A 13,483-nucleotide genomic window follows, 5' to 3' on the forward strand; every position below is an offset into this window, starting at 1 on the left:
ATGTCGTCTGCCTTTTGTTTGTCCAGCTTTCACTTGAAGTACCAAGTTTACATGTCCATTGGGCCACTTAGCAAAGGCCTGGAGGCTGCTCAACAAGAATAAAAAGCAGCAAAGTCTACACCATTGGGTGCTAGCAACCTGCCAACACCAAAGGAGGGTTCCGCAGGGATCCATGCTGGGCCCTCTGATTCATCATTGAGGGAGATGCACTTTCAGGCGGCGTTGGACTTGCGGAATGCTCACTGTTCTCGGCAACTTGCAGGATGCCAAGACGTATCTTGACGAGGCTGAGACGTTGGCCGTCGAGATGGGCGACGTGGACAAGATCACCACGGCAACCATCCATCACGGGGATTGGATTCTTGGGAGTGGACATCTGAAGGAGGCTATTGCCAAGGTTTTCCAGCCGCTGTTGAAACGGAATATGAGCGACAAGAACAGGGGGCTAATGTTACAGTCATTTGGAAATGCTTGTAGGTAAGTTTGTTGAAGCCACCGATCTATCTGGTTGTCTTTTTTTATGCTTCAAAATTTTAATTCAGATGCCCAATTTCATAGAGCTGCTTTCAAAACACAAAGGTAGCTAACACCAAACAATATTGCTTACCAGAATAAGTTTACCAGCCAAGATATTTTGTCATGTGTGCTATCTGTACCTGGTATCTTGTTTGGAATTGCTAAAAGCATGGAGTATTGCTCCATGCTAAAAGCAACAATTTTCTGCTTAAGCAGCTCTCTAAAATTTGGCCCTGGTAAACGTCGTCATATGACATTTTTCAACCAATGGGATAAAACCAGCCTAAATTTATGATTGTTGCATTGCATTCCAGGGCTTCAGCAGACTTCGGAACAGCTAAAGAGTACTTAAGAGAAGCCATCGCTATCGCCGAGCGACTTGAAGATCCTGTTGCCGTGGCAGATCGCCATGGGGACTTGGGAACCACTTTTCGGTCGGAGGGGCGGTTCACCGATGCCCTTACCCATCAGCAAAAACAGTTTGTGTTTGCAAAACAAAGAGGCAAGTTATTTCAACGTTTCGATCAGTATGCTCTCTCGTTCATACCTGGGCCCAGTTTCATAGCGCTGCTTAACAGTCCATTTTGTGCTTACTGTGCAATTTCTATTTCATAGCGCTGCTAACCGTAAGCACATGAAAAGGCATGCTAACCTTCCGGTGCTTACCGCACGAAAATAAATGACGTCACAATGCAAATCCATGGTAAACACGCAATGGCCGTCAAATTTTTCTGCTAACCTGTGAAATACGCTAAGGCTTAAGCAAATTTTTCTGCTACAGTAAGCACGCAAATTTGCTTACAGTTAAGCAGCGCTATGAAATTGGGCTCTCTCGTTCATACCTGCTCTCCTTCCCTAGGTGACCAGGCAGCTCTAGTGGTTTCCTGCTTCAACATTGGCTTCACTCATTACTCTATGAGCCCACCGGACTACGACATGGCCTTGGTCTGCCACGCCATACACTTGGAGCTCTCGGACAGGATCGGAAATGTTGATAACTGTGAACGACTCTCTTACATTATACCTACTCTCCTTCCCTAGGTGACCAGGCAGCTCTAGTGGTTTCCTGCTTCAACATTGGCTTCACTCATTACTCTATGAGCCCAGCTGGACTACAACTCAGCCTTGGTCTACCACGCAGTGCAGCTAGAGCTTTCTGACACTGACAGGATCGGAAATGTTGATAACTGTGAACGACTCTCTTACATTATACCTACTCTCCTTCCCTAGGTGACCAGGCAGCTCTAGTGGTTTCCTGCTTCAACATTGGCTTCACTCATTACTCTATGAGCCCACCGGACTACAACTCAGCCTTGGTCTACCACGCAGTGCAGCTAGAGCTTTCTGACACTGACAGGATCGGAAATGTTGATAACTGTGAATGACCCTCTTACATTATACCTACTCTCCTTCCCTAGGTGACCAGGCAGCTTAGTGGTTTCCTGCTTCAATATCGGCTTCACTCTTTACTCCATGAGCCCACCGGACTACAACTCAGCCTTGGTCTACCACACAGTACAGCTAGAGCTTTCTGACACTGACAGGATCAGAAATGTTGACAACTGTGTACGACCCTCTTACATTATACCTGCTCTCGTTCCCTAGGTGACCAGGCAGCTCTAGTGGTTTCCTGCTTCAACATTGGCTTCACTCATTACTCCATGAGCTCACCGGACTACAACATGGCCTTGGTCTACCACACAGTACACTTGGAGCTCTTGGACAGGATTGGAAATGTTGATAACTGTGAACGACCCTCTTACATTATACCTGCTCTCGTTCCCTAGGTTACCAGGCAGCTTTAGTGGTTTCCTGCTTCAACATCGACTTCACTCATTACTCCATGAGCCCACCGGACTACAACTCAGCCTTGGTCTACCATGCAGTACAGCTAGAGCTTTCTGACACTGACAGGATTGGAAATGTTGATAACTGTGAACGACCCTCTTACATCATACTTGTTCTTCTTCCCTAGGTGACCAGGCAGCTCTAGTTGTATCCTGCTTCAACATTGGCTTCACTCATTACTCCATGAGCCCACCGGACTACGACATGGCCTTGGTCTACCACGCCATACACCTGGAGCTGTCCGACAGGATCGGGTACTTGGCGATGAAGTCGCGTGCCTTAAACTGCCTCGGCAAGATATACACAGGTTTGAATTTTAAGTATTATAAGTTATCACACACACCCTCATGGAATACGAAAAAATTAGCCCTGGCAGCCTTACACTTTCGTAATACTACAGTGACATCCTGGATATCAGGGTACATTTCTGGGGCGGAAAATTTTCAAAGCTTCATAACTCAAATCTTACCTGCAAGAAAGCACTAATTTCAACAGATTCACACTCCATGGCAGCATATATTTTTCTGCGGTGGGTTTTGATCGTCATATATTCTTCAAAAATCTGTCATTTTCATGAAATAATGCAGCTCCGAACGTTAAGGAATTCCCATTTTTGTTCGTACTCTCACAGTCTACCGTGTTTACGCAAGATGCGCAAATCTTGCGTTGCGTTTGTGTGTTAATGCTGTGCAGTCAAGAGTAGGGTGACCAAGAAATCATGCGTCTTGCATCACGCGTCTTGCATGCGAATGTATACGCAGACGCACGGCAACAGACAACACTGTGAGAAAAAGATAAAAACAGGATTTTTTTAACGTTGGGAGCTGCATTATTTCACGAAAATGACGGATTCGTGGGGAATATATGAGGACCAAAATCCACCGCAGAAAAATGTATGCCGCCATGGAATGTGAATCTGTTGAAATTAGTGGCTTGTTGCAGGTAAGATTTGAGTTATGAAGCTTTGAAAATGTTCCGCCCCAGTAACAGGCCTCAATAGTTAGGACTCTGTATCTGTGTACAGAGGAAGAGTCCTATATAGGGCTAACGGAAAAATATAGTGCGTCTGCATCTCACATCCAACAAGACCTCGGCCTTGGACCTCTTTGGATATGGGACGTAGTTGTGCTATATTTTTCCTATTGTGCTATATAAAGGAAGCCACTATCAGATAGCACCCCCAGGGATAATTACTTTAAAGAAGTCAATAATTATTTGAAAATCAAAATCATTTTTGATTTGTATCTGTTCTTCTCTTCATCATCAGCTCTGAAGGACAATGAGGCGGCCATCTTGCTCCTTGTGGAATGCTTGGAAGTCCACAGTCAAACGGGAAACCATCGCCGGACTGGGCATAGCCTACGGGAACATCGGTACGGTGTACCGAGCCATGGGTACGTTGTGTAATGTTTGTTATTGAGACATTAATGAGCCAGTCAGCATTCTCCCTTAAGGCAGTGGACACTATTGGTTATTGTCAAAGACAAGCCTTCACAGTTGGTGTATCTCAACATATCCATACAATAACGAACCTGTGAAAATTTGAGCTCTATCGGTCATCGAACTTGCGGGATATGAATGAAAGAAAAAAAAACCTTGTCACACGAAGGTGTGTGCGTTTAGATGGTTGATTTCGGGACCTCAAGTTCTAAATCTGAGGTCTCGAAATCAAATTCGTGGAAAATTACTTCTTTCTCGGAAACTATGGCACTTCAGAGGGTGCCGTTTCTCTGGATAAGTGAAAAAGAAAAACAGGAAATCTGTGGATGAAAATTTTAAAATAAAAAATATTAAGAAAGCACTGGATTGGTGAAAAGAGGTAAAGTTAACAAGAAAAATGAGCAGAGTTTCTGTTGGGCGCAATAATAATAATGAAAATAATAACGAGGTCTTATAGAGCGCACAAATCCACAAAAGTGCTCTGGCCGCTATTACAGAGAAAATACTAACAAAAATAACAAAGAACAGATTAAATACAAAAGAATGGATCTTTGAAACTTATTAAAAAAAAAACTAAAACACCCCAAAGAAATTAAAAAATTAACCTGATAAAAAAAACTAAAAAAACAAACTCAAATAATATGATTAGAGTGCCACTGCACTGACGTCCTGGGTATAAAGGTTCTTTACAATGCGAACACAAATTTGACTACTTTTCTTAATTTTTTACCTGATTTGAGAAGTTGAAATTCCGTTCATATATAAATTCATAGTGTCCCTCACTATATTTTCAATGAGTTTACAGCTAACAAATATATCCATGAAAGAAATTATTTCTGAAAATATGTCGAAGTTCTGCACTGGCGATGTTGATCATCGTATACCACTTGATAGTGTGAGCTCAAGTGCGCATGGCTTTAGAGTGCAGTGCGTTGTCTTGCCGCTATTCGCCGTCAACTGGGTAGGTGCCATCAAATCGCCTTCAACTCCTCTAATACACATTTAAAATCCAGGAGGCATAAAACTGGAAAGCACTACACCTCAAATAGAATTTTTTAAAGTTTCAGGTTGAATTTCGGTTACAAAGTGAGTTTTTTTCTTATAAAATATTTATAAGCAGCAAAGCCGTCTGCCGCCATCTTGCTTTTTTACATGGCTTCTTCTTGTCATATAGACGGACAACAGAGGGCGCTTTCCTGCGCGCGTATGTTTTTTTCCTAGGACCGATGAGGCCACTTAGCATGCGCCAACTTGACGGCCTCATCTGTCCTGGGAAAAAGATACGCTTCCAGCACATGGAGTCTTGGCACAAGACGTCTATGCTCGGTATACTATGTTCTGCGCTTTGTGTAAATTGCTCGCTGACTATTATCCATCTGCTTAGTGAGTGGTTGACGCAAGTTGATGGCGCCGCCAGTGATCAGTGCAAGAAAGTGTTTACACGGAAGTTAGTGGACGATGTGGGAATGGAAAACGTAAATTTCTTTTCACCAAATATTAACACCAAAGGAGACAAGTCAACAATTTTAAATAACGCGGGCTTGGAGTTCCAACTACAAGGAACATGTGAGTAAAAGTTCAGACTCCCAACTTAGGTAGAAATATTTTTAACAGATTTTAGAAAATCTTTCGCAATGGTACGGGACCTTTGGACTCCGTCGCGTTGCATGCAACGGAGGAGTCCAACCTGGGCTATATAAAGTACAATGCTCTCTTGTCTGAGTTGTTGGCCATTGGAATAACTTATCAAAATGATATTTGGTTGTGTTGACGGAGTGGACGACACCAAACGAGTTGACGGCAAGTAGCAGTAGGATTGCGAGTGTAAAGTCAGGTTCATACTTCCTGCAAATGCGAATGCACTTATGCGATAGAACAAATGGTGACGATTTCACATGGCTGTTTAGCACTTAGCAAACTGATGTGAACTATTCCTTGCGAATTTGGGGTGCAAAGTTACAACGCATTCACATTCGCTTTCGCAGGAAGAAGTAAGAACCGGGCTTTACACTCGCAATCATCTCTTAACTATTCTCACCCATTCTATTCTCAGGTCCAGACGGACATTCAAAGGTTTACGACTCGCACGTCATCCTCTAACAATGACAATGCGGCTAGCATCAACCACATCGTTGTCTTTCTACAGAGACCTCGGAGTGAGGGAGATCCCTCTGTTCCCCATCCCCAACACTAAACTCGCAATCAGATCAATTGTGGTTTTACCCGCTTTACACCGATATGTTAGTACTCGGTAATTTCCCGAGTTCTGTGAAAAAAAAATCACAGGCAAATTACTTGGGTGGGATTCGAACCATCGACCGTTGCAGTTAACGAGCAGTGTCTTCTTACCATCCTAAATAAAGAGTTCAAACTGCCTCTAGCTACCAGGCACTCTAGGTGGTCTAGTTTGTAAGACACTGCTACAGATTTGCAAAGGTCCTGGGTTCTAATCCCACCCAAGTAATCGAGTATGCCTGAGAACTTGTGAAAGTTACTCGTCGGTGTAATGGTAAAATCAAAAGTATATGAAATTCTTTATCCCAAATGCAAATTTAACATCTAGTTCTCGCAACCATCTCTTAACTAGTTTCACCCATTTTACTCTCTAGGTCCAGACGGACATGCAACAGATAGACGACACTCATGTCCTCTTCAACATTTTCAATGCGGCTACCATCAACCACATTGTTGTCTTCCTGACCGGGACCGGAGCGTTTCCAGAGGGAATGGGCGGGGCCATCTACTTCAGTTGGCCGTCACCGGAGGGCGAAATGGTCTGGATGTTTCTCGGTTTCATCACCAACGAAAAGCCAAGTGCCATTTTTAAAGTAGTCGGCTTGAAGAAAGGTATGGTTGACAAAAAAATGTAGTCAATATGTTTCATCAGGCCGGTGTTTATATCCCGTTTTATTGGCATAACTGTCACATCTCCACCCGCAAAATATTATGATTACATGTCCATGTACGTGCAAATGGGCAATTCCACGGTCAGTCGCATAACACTTTTCAGTGTCATTTCTCGATCGTGGTGCTAGAAGTTCTGTGTGAGATATTCTTTCCTCTAAGTTTATAGACTGATTTGTACTTGACACCCAAGGCTTTGAATTGATAATTATTAGAAATGTTGTGGGCTTTGTGCTCTGGATGTTATAACGTTGTAAAGACCGGTCAGTCGCATTACACAAAAAGGACATGTGTTGTGATACTGCTTCTCAGAACAATATCATTTGTACGAATTACTCAATACAAAGACTCACGGAAGACGATTTTTTGTTAACTTCTTCTGCATGCAGTCTCTTTATTTCTACATATGTCTTTTAACATAGAAGTGCGCCCTAAGGTGCCCTAGATAAGAATAACTCATTTACTTTCTCCATCCCTCTTTTATTTCCCTTCAACTCCTTGAGGAGTGGTCATTCCTGGAATGAGGCAAGAACCACATCCTTGAGTCCAGGTAGGTCACTGACCACTGACCTCCACACCCACCTCAATATTTCAGGAATACCCACTACTACCACAATGACCTTCTCACCACCAGGCTCTGGGTGAAAGTTCGGTCATGACTAATAATGACATCACAACATGGTAAAAAACACTTGTCACAATTCAAAAATCTCCTCTATCAAAAAGATTGTGAAAGTGTTACTATATGTAACACACAACTCTTATACATGAGTATCCAACAGGATACTTATAAATGGTCAGCAACTTGAACTTTTAGGTATACATGGCAAAACCATGGTCAGTCGCATTACGGTCAGTCGCATTACAGTTTTCCAGGCAATGTAGCCACGCCTACATGGTGCCCAAGCCGAGTTCTGATTTGGCAATAATTGGGTTCATTCCTTGTCAACAACTAAAAATAAATTGGTTTCATATGTTAGCTATAACTTCTAAGTGGAAAGAAAGTTGTGACATAAACTTGATTTTTGTGTGTTATGTCCATGTTTGCTTGGAATTGCCCAAATACCTACAGGAACAATCCTTCTTGCCCAGAGCAAGACTATTGAGATATTCCCTAAAGCAAAGCAAGAAATCATCTTGGTTAGAAGCATTGGACACTATTGGTGAACATAAAAACTGACTTGGTAATGAGCAATGGAGAGCCGTTGATAGTAAAAAACATTGTGAGAAACGACTCCCTCTGAATCTGAAGTAATCTAGTTTTTGAGAAAGTAGTAATTTCTCACTAAAATATTTGATTTGATTTCATTACCTCAGCTGAGGTCTGGAAATCAAGCATCTGAACTGAAAGCACACAACTTCGTACGAACAGGGTTTTTTCTCTTCCATTATTCTCTCACAACTTCGAAGACCAATTGAGTTCAAATGTTCACAGGTTTGTTCTTTGTGCATATTTTGAGATACACCAAGTGAGAAGACTGGTCTCTGAAAATATTACTAAAGGTGTCCAGTGTCAATGATCAATTTTTGGCATCCAGTGGTTTCACTTCGTCAACAACAATGAGGTCACCCAAAGAACGTGTCCGCCCCCCCCATCAACCAACTAATTCAACACCGCCACTCTGCCTTCTTCGGTCATGTCGCTTGCCTAGCTGACAACATCCCAGCTAAAAAAGCTCTAAAGCATCGCCATCAACTCCAGGGGAGGCCTAGCACTAGACAGAGGCCGCCCTCGGTCATCCTAGGCCCAACAACTTGGCCGGCCGAGCGAAATCGCCCACATGTGGCGTGAGGCTGTAGGACGTGGACACATGAAATCGGCGCAATGGACCCTTGCTGCCTCTGTGGGTTGATTGATTGATTGTCTTTTTATGATTCATGCAGTCTATGCCTGTACAGCAGCCGATGGAGACGATGTCACAGATTGGAATCTCTGTGGAACCCCTTCACGTTATCCAGCATCAGATACCAGCAGAAACTACTCAGGTACGTTTTTATTTTGTTGTTGTGCACAGTCGGCTGGATATTGGTAATTGTTAAAGACCAGTCTTCTCACTTGCTGTATCTCAACATTTGCCTAAAATAACAACCCTGTGAAAATTTGAGCTCATTCGGTCATCTAAGTTGCGAGATAATTATGAAAGAGAAAAACACCCTTGTACATGTGGTAACTTTATTCCGGTTAACAAGGTCCCAATTGCATAGAACTTCTCAAGTAGAAAATACTGTTAAAAAAATTCTCACTGGCTGGTAACTTTATCTCGGTTAGCATAATTTTGATTTGCTTAGCTTATTTTGTGCTTAAAGGCAGTGGACACTTTTGGTAATTACTCAAAATAGTTATTAGCATAAAACCTTACTTGGTAACAAGTAATGGAGAGCGGTTGATGGTAACAAACTTAGTGAGAAATGGCTCCCTCTGAATTAAGGTGGTATTCAGGAAAGAAGTAATTTGCCACGAATTTGATTTCGAGACCTCAGATTAAGAATTTTGAGGTCTCGAAATAAAGCATCTGAAAGCACACAACTTCGTGTGACAAGGGTGTTTTTTTCTTTCATAATTATCTCGCAACTTAGATGACCGAATGAGCTCAAATTTTCACAGGGTTGTTATTTTATGCAAATGTTGAGATACAGCAAGTGAGAAGACTGGTCTTTGACAATTACCAATAGTGTCCAGTGTCTTCAAGCAGCTCTATGAAACTGGGCCCAGTATCTCAGGAGTTCAGGTTGCGCCTAGCCCTCTATAGACTCTTCCTTTGTGCTGTTCACAGAAACAGAGTCCTAAATATTAGGGCTTTTTCTGGGGCGGAAACATTTGGAAGCTTTAGTAACACTTGAAAAATGAAAGGGCTGCATCGGATTTGTTGGGTGTCATGACCGAGTGATTAAGGGCATTGAATCTAAGTTCAGGTGGAAAAGTCAGCGGAGTGTGGGTTCGAATCCCAGTCATGACACTTGTGTCCTTGAGCAAGACACTTGACTATAGTTGCTTCTTTCCACTCAGGGGTATAAATGGGTAGAGGTTGATATTGTGTATGAAAAAGCCACTGGTGTGCCAAGGCAGTTCAGGGCTGTATACTTCCCCGGGGGGCTGAGAAAGATTACAGGGATGTAATTTGCCCAATGACCAGGGCACTAATCTAAAGCGCATTGAGATGGTTATTGAAAAATGCGCTGAATAAGAACTTGTCTTTATTATTATTACGTCTTCAATTAATCGTGATGCAATTAAGCCTGGGCGACTATTGCGACTAGTGTCAAAGTCGCAACTATTGATTGCTTAGTCGAGTAGCGACTATCGTTTTTTAACTACTCGGTTAATCGTACCTCCACGACAACTACCACAATAGTCGTGGCTTCCTGCTTGGTGAACCAATGGTGTTGCTCACCACTATTTACGACGACATAATTTACTTGCACAACACAATCGGACATCACGATCAGAAACACAATGCGACTCGATGAGAGCTGTTGATAAAATAAAACATCGTGAGATACGGCTCCCTCTGAAGTAACAAAGTTTTTGAGAAAGAAGTGATTTCTCACTGAAATATTTGCATCTGCGAAAGACTTCAGGCGTGAAGCCTTTCTCAGACTTCTAAAAAGAATTTTGTCTTCAACTATTTTCTGGAAGTTTGATAATCGATTAAGGCAAACTTCCACAGGTTTGTTAAATTTTATGCATACATGTTGGGATACATGGGCATGGCAAGTGCTTGAAAACTGGTCTCTGACAATAGACCGATCCATTAGGCTCCGCCCACGGCGCACATGTGAGCAAGAACATGTGAGGCTCTCCTATGCCATTCTGCACAACTCGTCCGCCCACGCCAAGCATACGCATGTCAGACTTTATTTGTCAGACTTTGTGTTGCGCAATGGGATGTGATTGGTCAATACGCAATGATGGGGCGGAGCTAAATGGATCGGCCTATTACCAAAGGGGTCCAGTGCCTTTTACTTACTTTTTGTTTTCTCTCCATTTATTTAGACGTCGACTTTGACCAGCTTCTCAGAGTTCTCCATGAAGATGTTGGAAAACTTCTACAACTTTGCCTCGTCGTTCAGAATAAACCAGTCGCAGATGACACCCCAGCCAAACATCAGCTGGATCCCCATGACGGTCCTAGATAAATGGTTTCAGAACTTCAAGAAAAAAATGGCGCAAGATCAGAACTTTTGGAGGAAGTAACTGTACTTGTGTAATTTTTGTATTTTAACAGTTTTAAGATTTGGGTACTTTTTGTAACACAAAACATAATGTCCACAGATTTACATTAAACTTACTCAGTTTGAAGATAATGATGGTAGAAAGCTTCCCTTACAATATTACTTGCTGAGGTGCTGTAGTTTTTGAGAAATGAGTACTAAAACAAGTCACCAAAATCACTTTCGTCTCACTTTCAGTGATTGCAAGTAAAAACGTATTAACCAGTTACATGTATGGTATGTTATGGTTTTTACATGCTAATACGTTTTAACATGCTAATACTGAGACTAAAATAACTTGTGTGACATTGTTTTACTCATTTCTCGAAATCTGTGGACATTGTGTAAAAAGTACCCAGACCCTTTAAAGGCACTGGGCACTGTTTGGTAATATTGTCAAAGACCAGGGGTGGATTTCACAAAGAGTTAAAGACAGTGGACACTTTTGGTAATTGTCAAAGGCCAGTTTTCTCACTTGCTGTATCTCATCATATGCATGAAATAACAAACCTGTGAAAATTTTAGCTCAATCGGTCAAGTTACGAGATAATAATGAAAGAAAAAACACCCTTGTCACACGAAGTTTTGTGCTTTCTTATGCTTGATTTCGAGACCTCAAATTCTAAACTTGAGGTCTCAAAATCAAATTTCAGGAAAATTACTTCTTTCTCGAAAACTACATCAATTTAGAGGGAGCTGTTTCTCACGATGTTTTATGCTATCAACGTCTTCCTATAACTTATTTCCAAGTAAGGTTTTATTCTAAAAATTATTTTGAGTAATAGTGTCTACTGCCTTTAAGACTAGTCTTTTAACTCGAGTTACTCGTCCTAACTTAGGACTAGCCTTAGGATTTTAATATCTCCTAGGACTAGTCCTAAGTTAGGACTAGTCCCAACTCTTTGTGCAGGTGACCCCTGTATTCTCAATAGTGTCCAGTGCCTTAATATTAATTACTAAACAATTTTTTAATAACTGTATATAAATCATTTTGCACGATGTCTTTACTTTAAAATTGATGCAATTATTATGGTGATTTCAATTGGGCGTGGCGTTCTTTCTATTTTAGTCTAATTACCGTATTATGTTCACCCTTGAAAAATCTGAAAAATTGTGATTAAACAGACTTGAATGTCCATTAAAGACTATGCCATGTATACTTATCTTCTGCGCTGATCCTCTAATCGATGCTCGAACCGGAGTGTGCTCCTGTGTGTTGTGTAATGCACAGTAAAGAACTAAGTGCGTATATCAGAAGAAAACAATTTACATGGTGCTATAAGATAACAATACCATACTTCAAAAACCTGGCCCCACATACCTTGCAGGGAAAATACTAAGCGCTTTGTTTCGACCCTGAAGGGTGTGATACAAAGCGCTATATAAGAACCAAGTATTATTATTATGTTGATGCATTTCAAGGGTCTGGGTACTTTTGTAGGACAAAAAACACAATGTCCACAGATTTACATTAAACTTACTCAAATTGAAGATAATGATGGTAGAAAGCTTCCCTGAAAACATGACTTGCTGTGAAGCTGTACTTTTTGAGAAATGAGTAAAACAATGTCATGGAAATAATTTTTTACTCTTCGAAAATTATTTTAGCATGTAAAAACGTATGTTCAGGACATTGTTTTACTCATTTCTCACAAACTACATCACCTCAGCAAGTAACTTTTAAAGGTAAGCTTTCATTATCTTCAAACGGTGTAAGTTTAATGCAAATCTGTAAACATTGTGTTTAGTGTTACAAAAAGTACCCAAAGAAGTATGTAATGTATTTATTTGCAACTGCTTTTAGAGCTTACCAAAAGAAATAAACTTAGTACATAAAGGTCATAGGATTTGAGGCATTGCATGGTGAGGTATCAATGTACATGTATATTTGGTTTGCGGGAACACCATGTGTGTATCTACTTGCCAGGTAGAGTTTGTTCAGTCTCCTGACAATGACTAGAGCAAGCTAGTCGAAACGTTGAGACCAACCCAAGAACTTACTCCGCGGCAGTACAGTTAATTACGATCGAATAGGCCTAACCTAAAGTAGTAGTCCCAGCCTATTTCTTCACCATCCGCCCAGGTAATAGTTAATAAGCAGGACAGTTCTTTTCAGAACTTAGCAGTCTCCCGAATACCCGAACATCTACTCTGCGGTAGTAGAATAAAGCAAGACAGTTCTCTAAGAACAAACTCTACCTGGCAAGTAGATACACACATGGTGTTACCGCAACCCAAATATATATACATATAGGACGTTTAAAAAGAACTTCGACATATAGCCATACCTAAGTTATTTGTACACAATCCTCAATATCGTCATTGCTTAGCAAGGTTTAGGTGCTAAGCACATAAATTACAAGATGAGGTTGGGAGATATACAGGTGTAGAATTTAAGGATCGTATGTATTCACTGCTTGGAGGATGTTCATCATCATCATCATCATAATTGGTTTATTATTTTAAAAACAAGTTCCCATGGCGACGGGAGGTCGAATTACAGGAAAATATACAGAGATTTAAAAATAAGAAAAAATGAAATCCAAATTCATTTCATTTGTTT

General features: G+C 41.3%; 1 pseudogene; it reads left to right on the forward strand.

The window, feature by feature from the left end:
* LOC117291417 lies at nucleotides 1-10,903 on the forward strand (annotated as a pseudogene).
* The last annotated feature ends 2,580 nt before the right edge of the window (nucleotides 10,904-13,483 follow it).

The sequence above is a fragment of the Asterias rubens genome, chromosome 6 (assembly GCF_902459465.1).
Source record: "Asterias rubens chromosome 6, eAstRub1.3, whole genome shotgun sequence".
In the NCBI taxonomy this organism is placed as follows: domain Eukaryota; kingdom Metazoa; phylum Echinodermata; class Asteroidea; order Forcipulatida; family Asteriidae; genus Asterias; species Asterias rubens.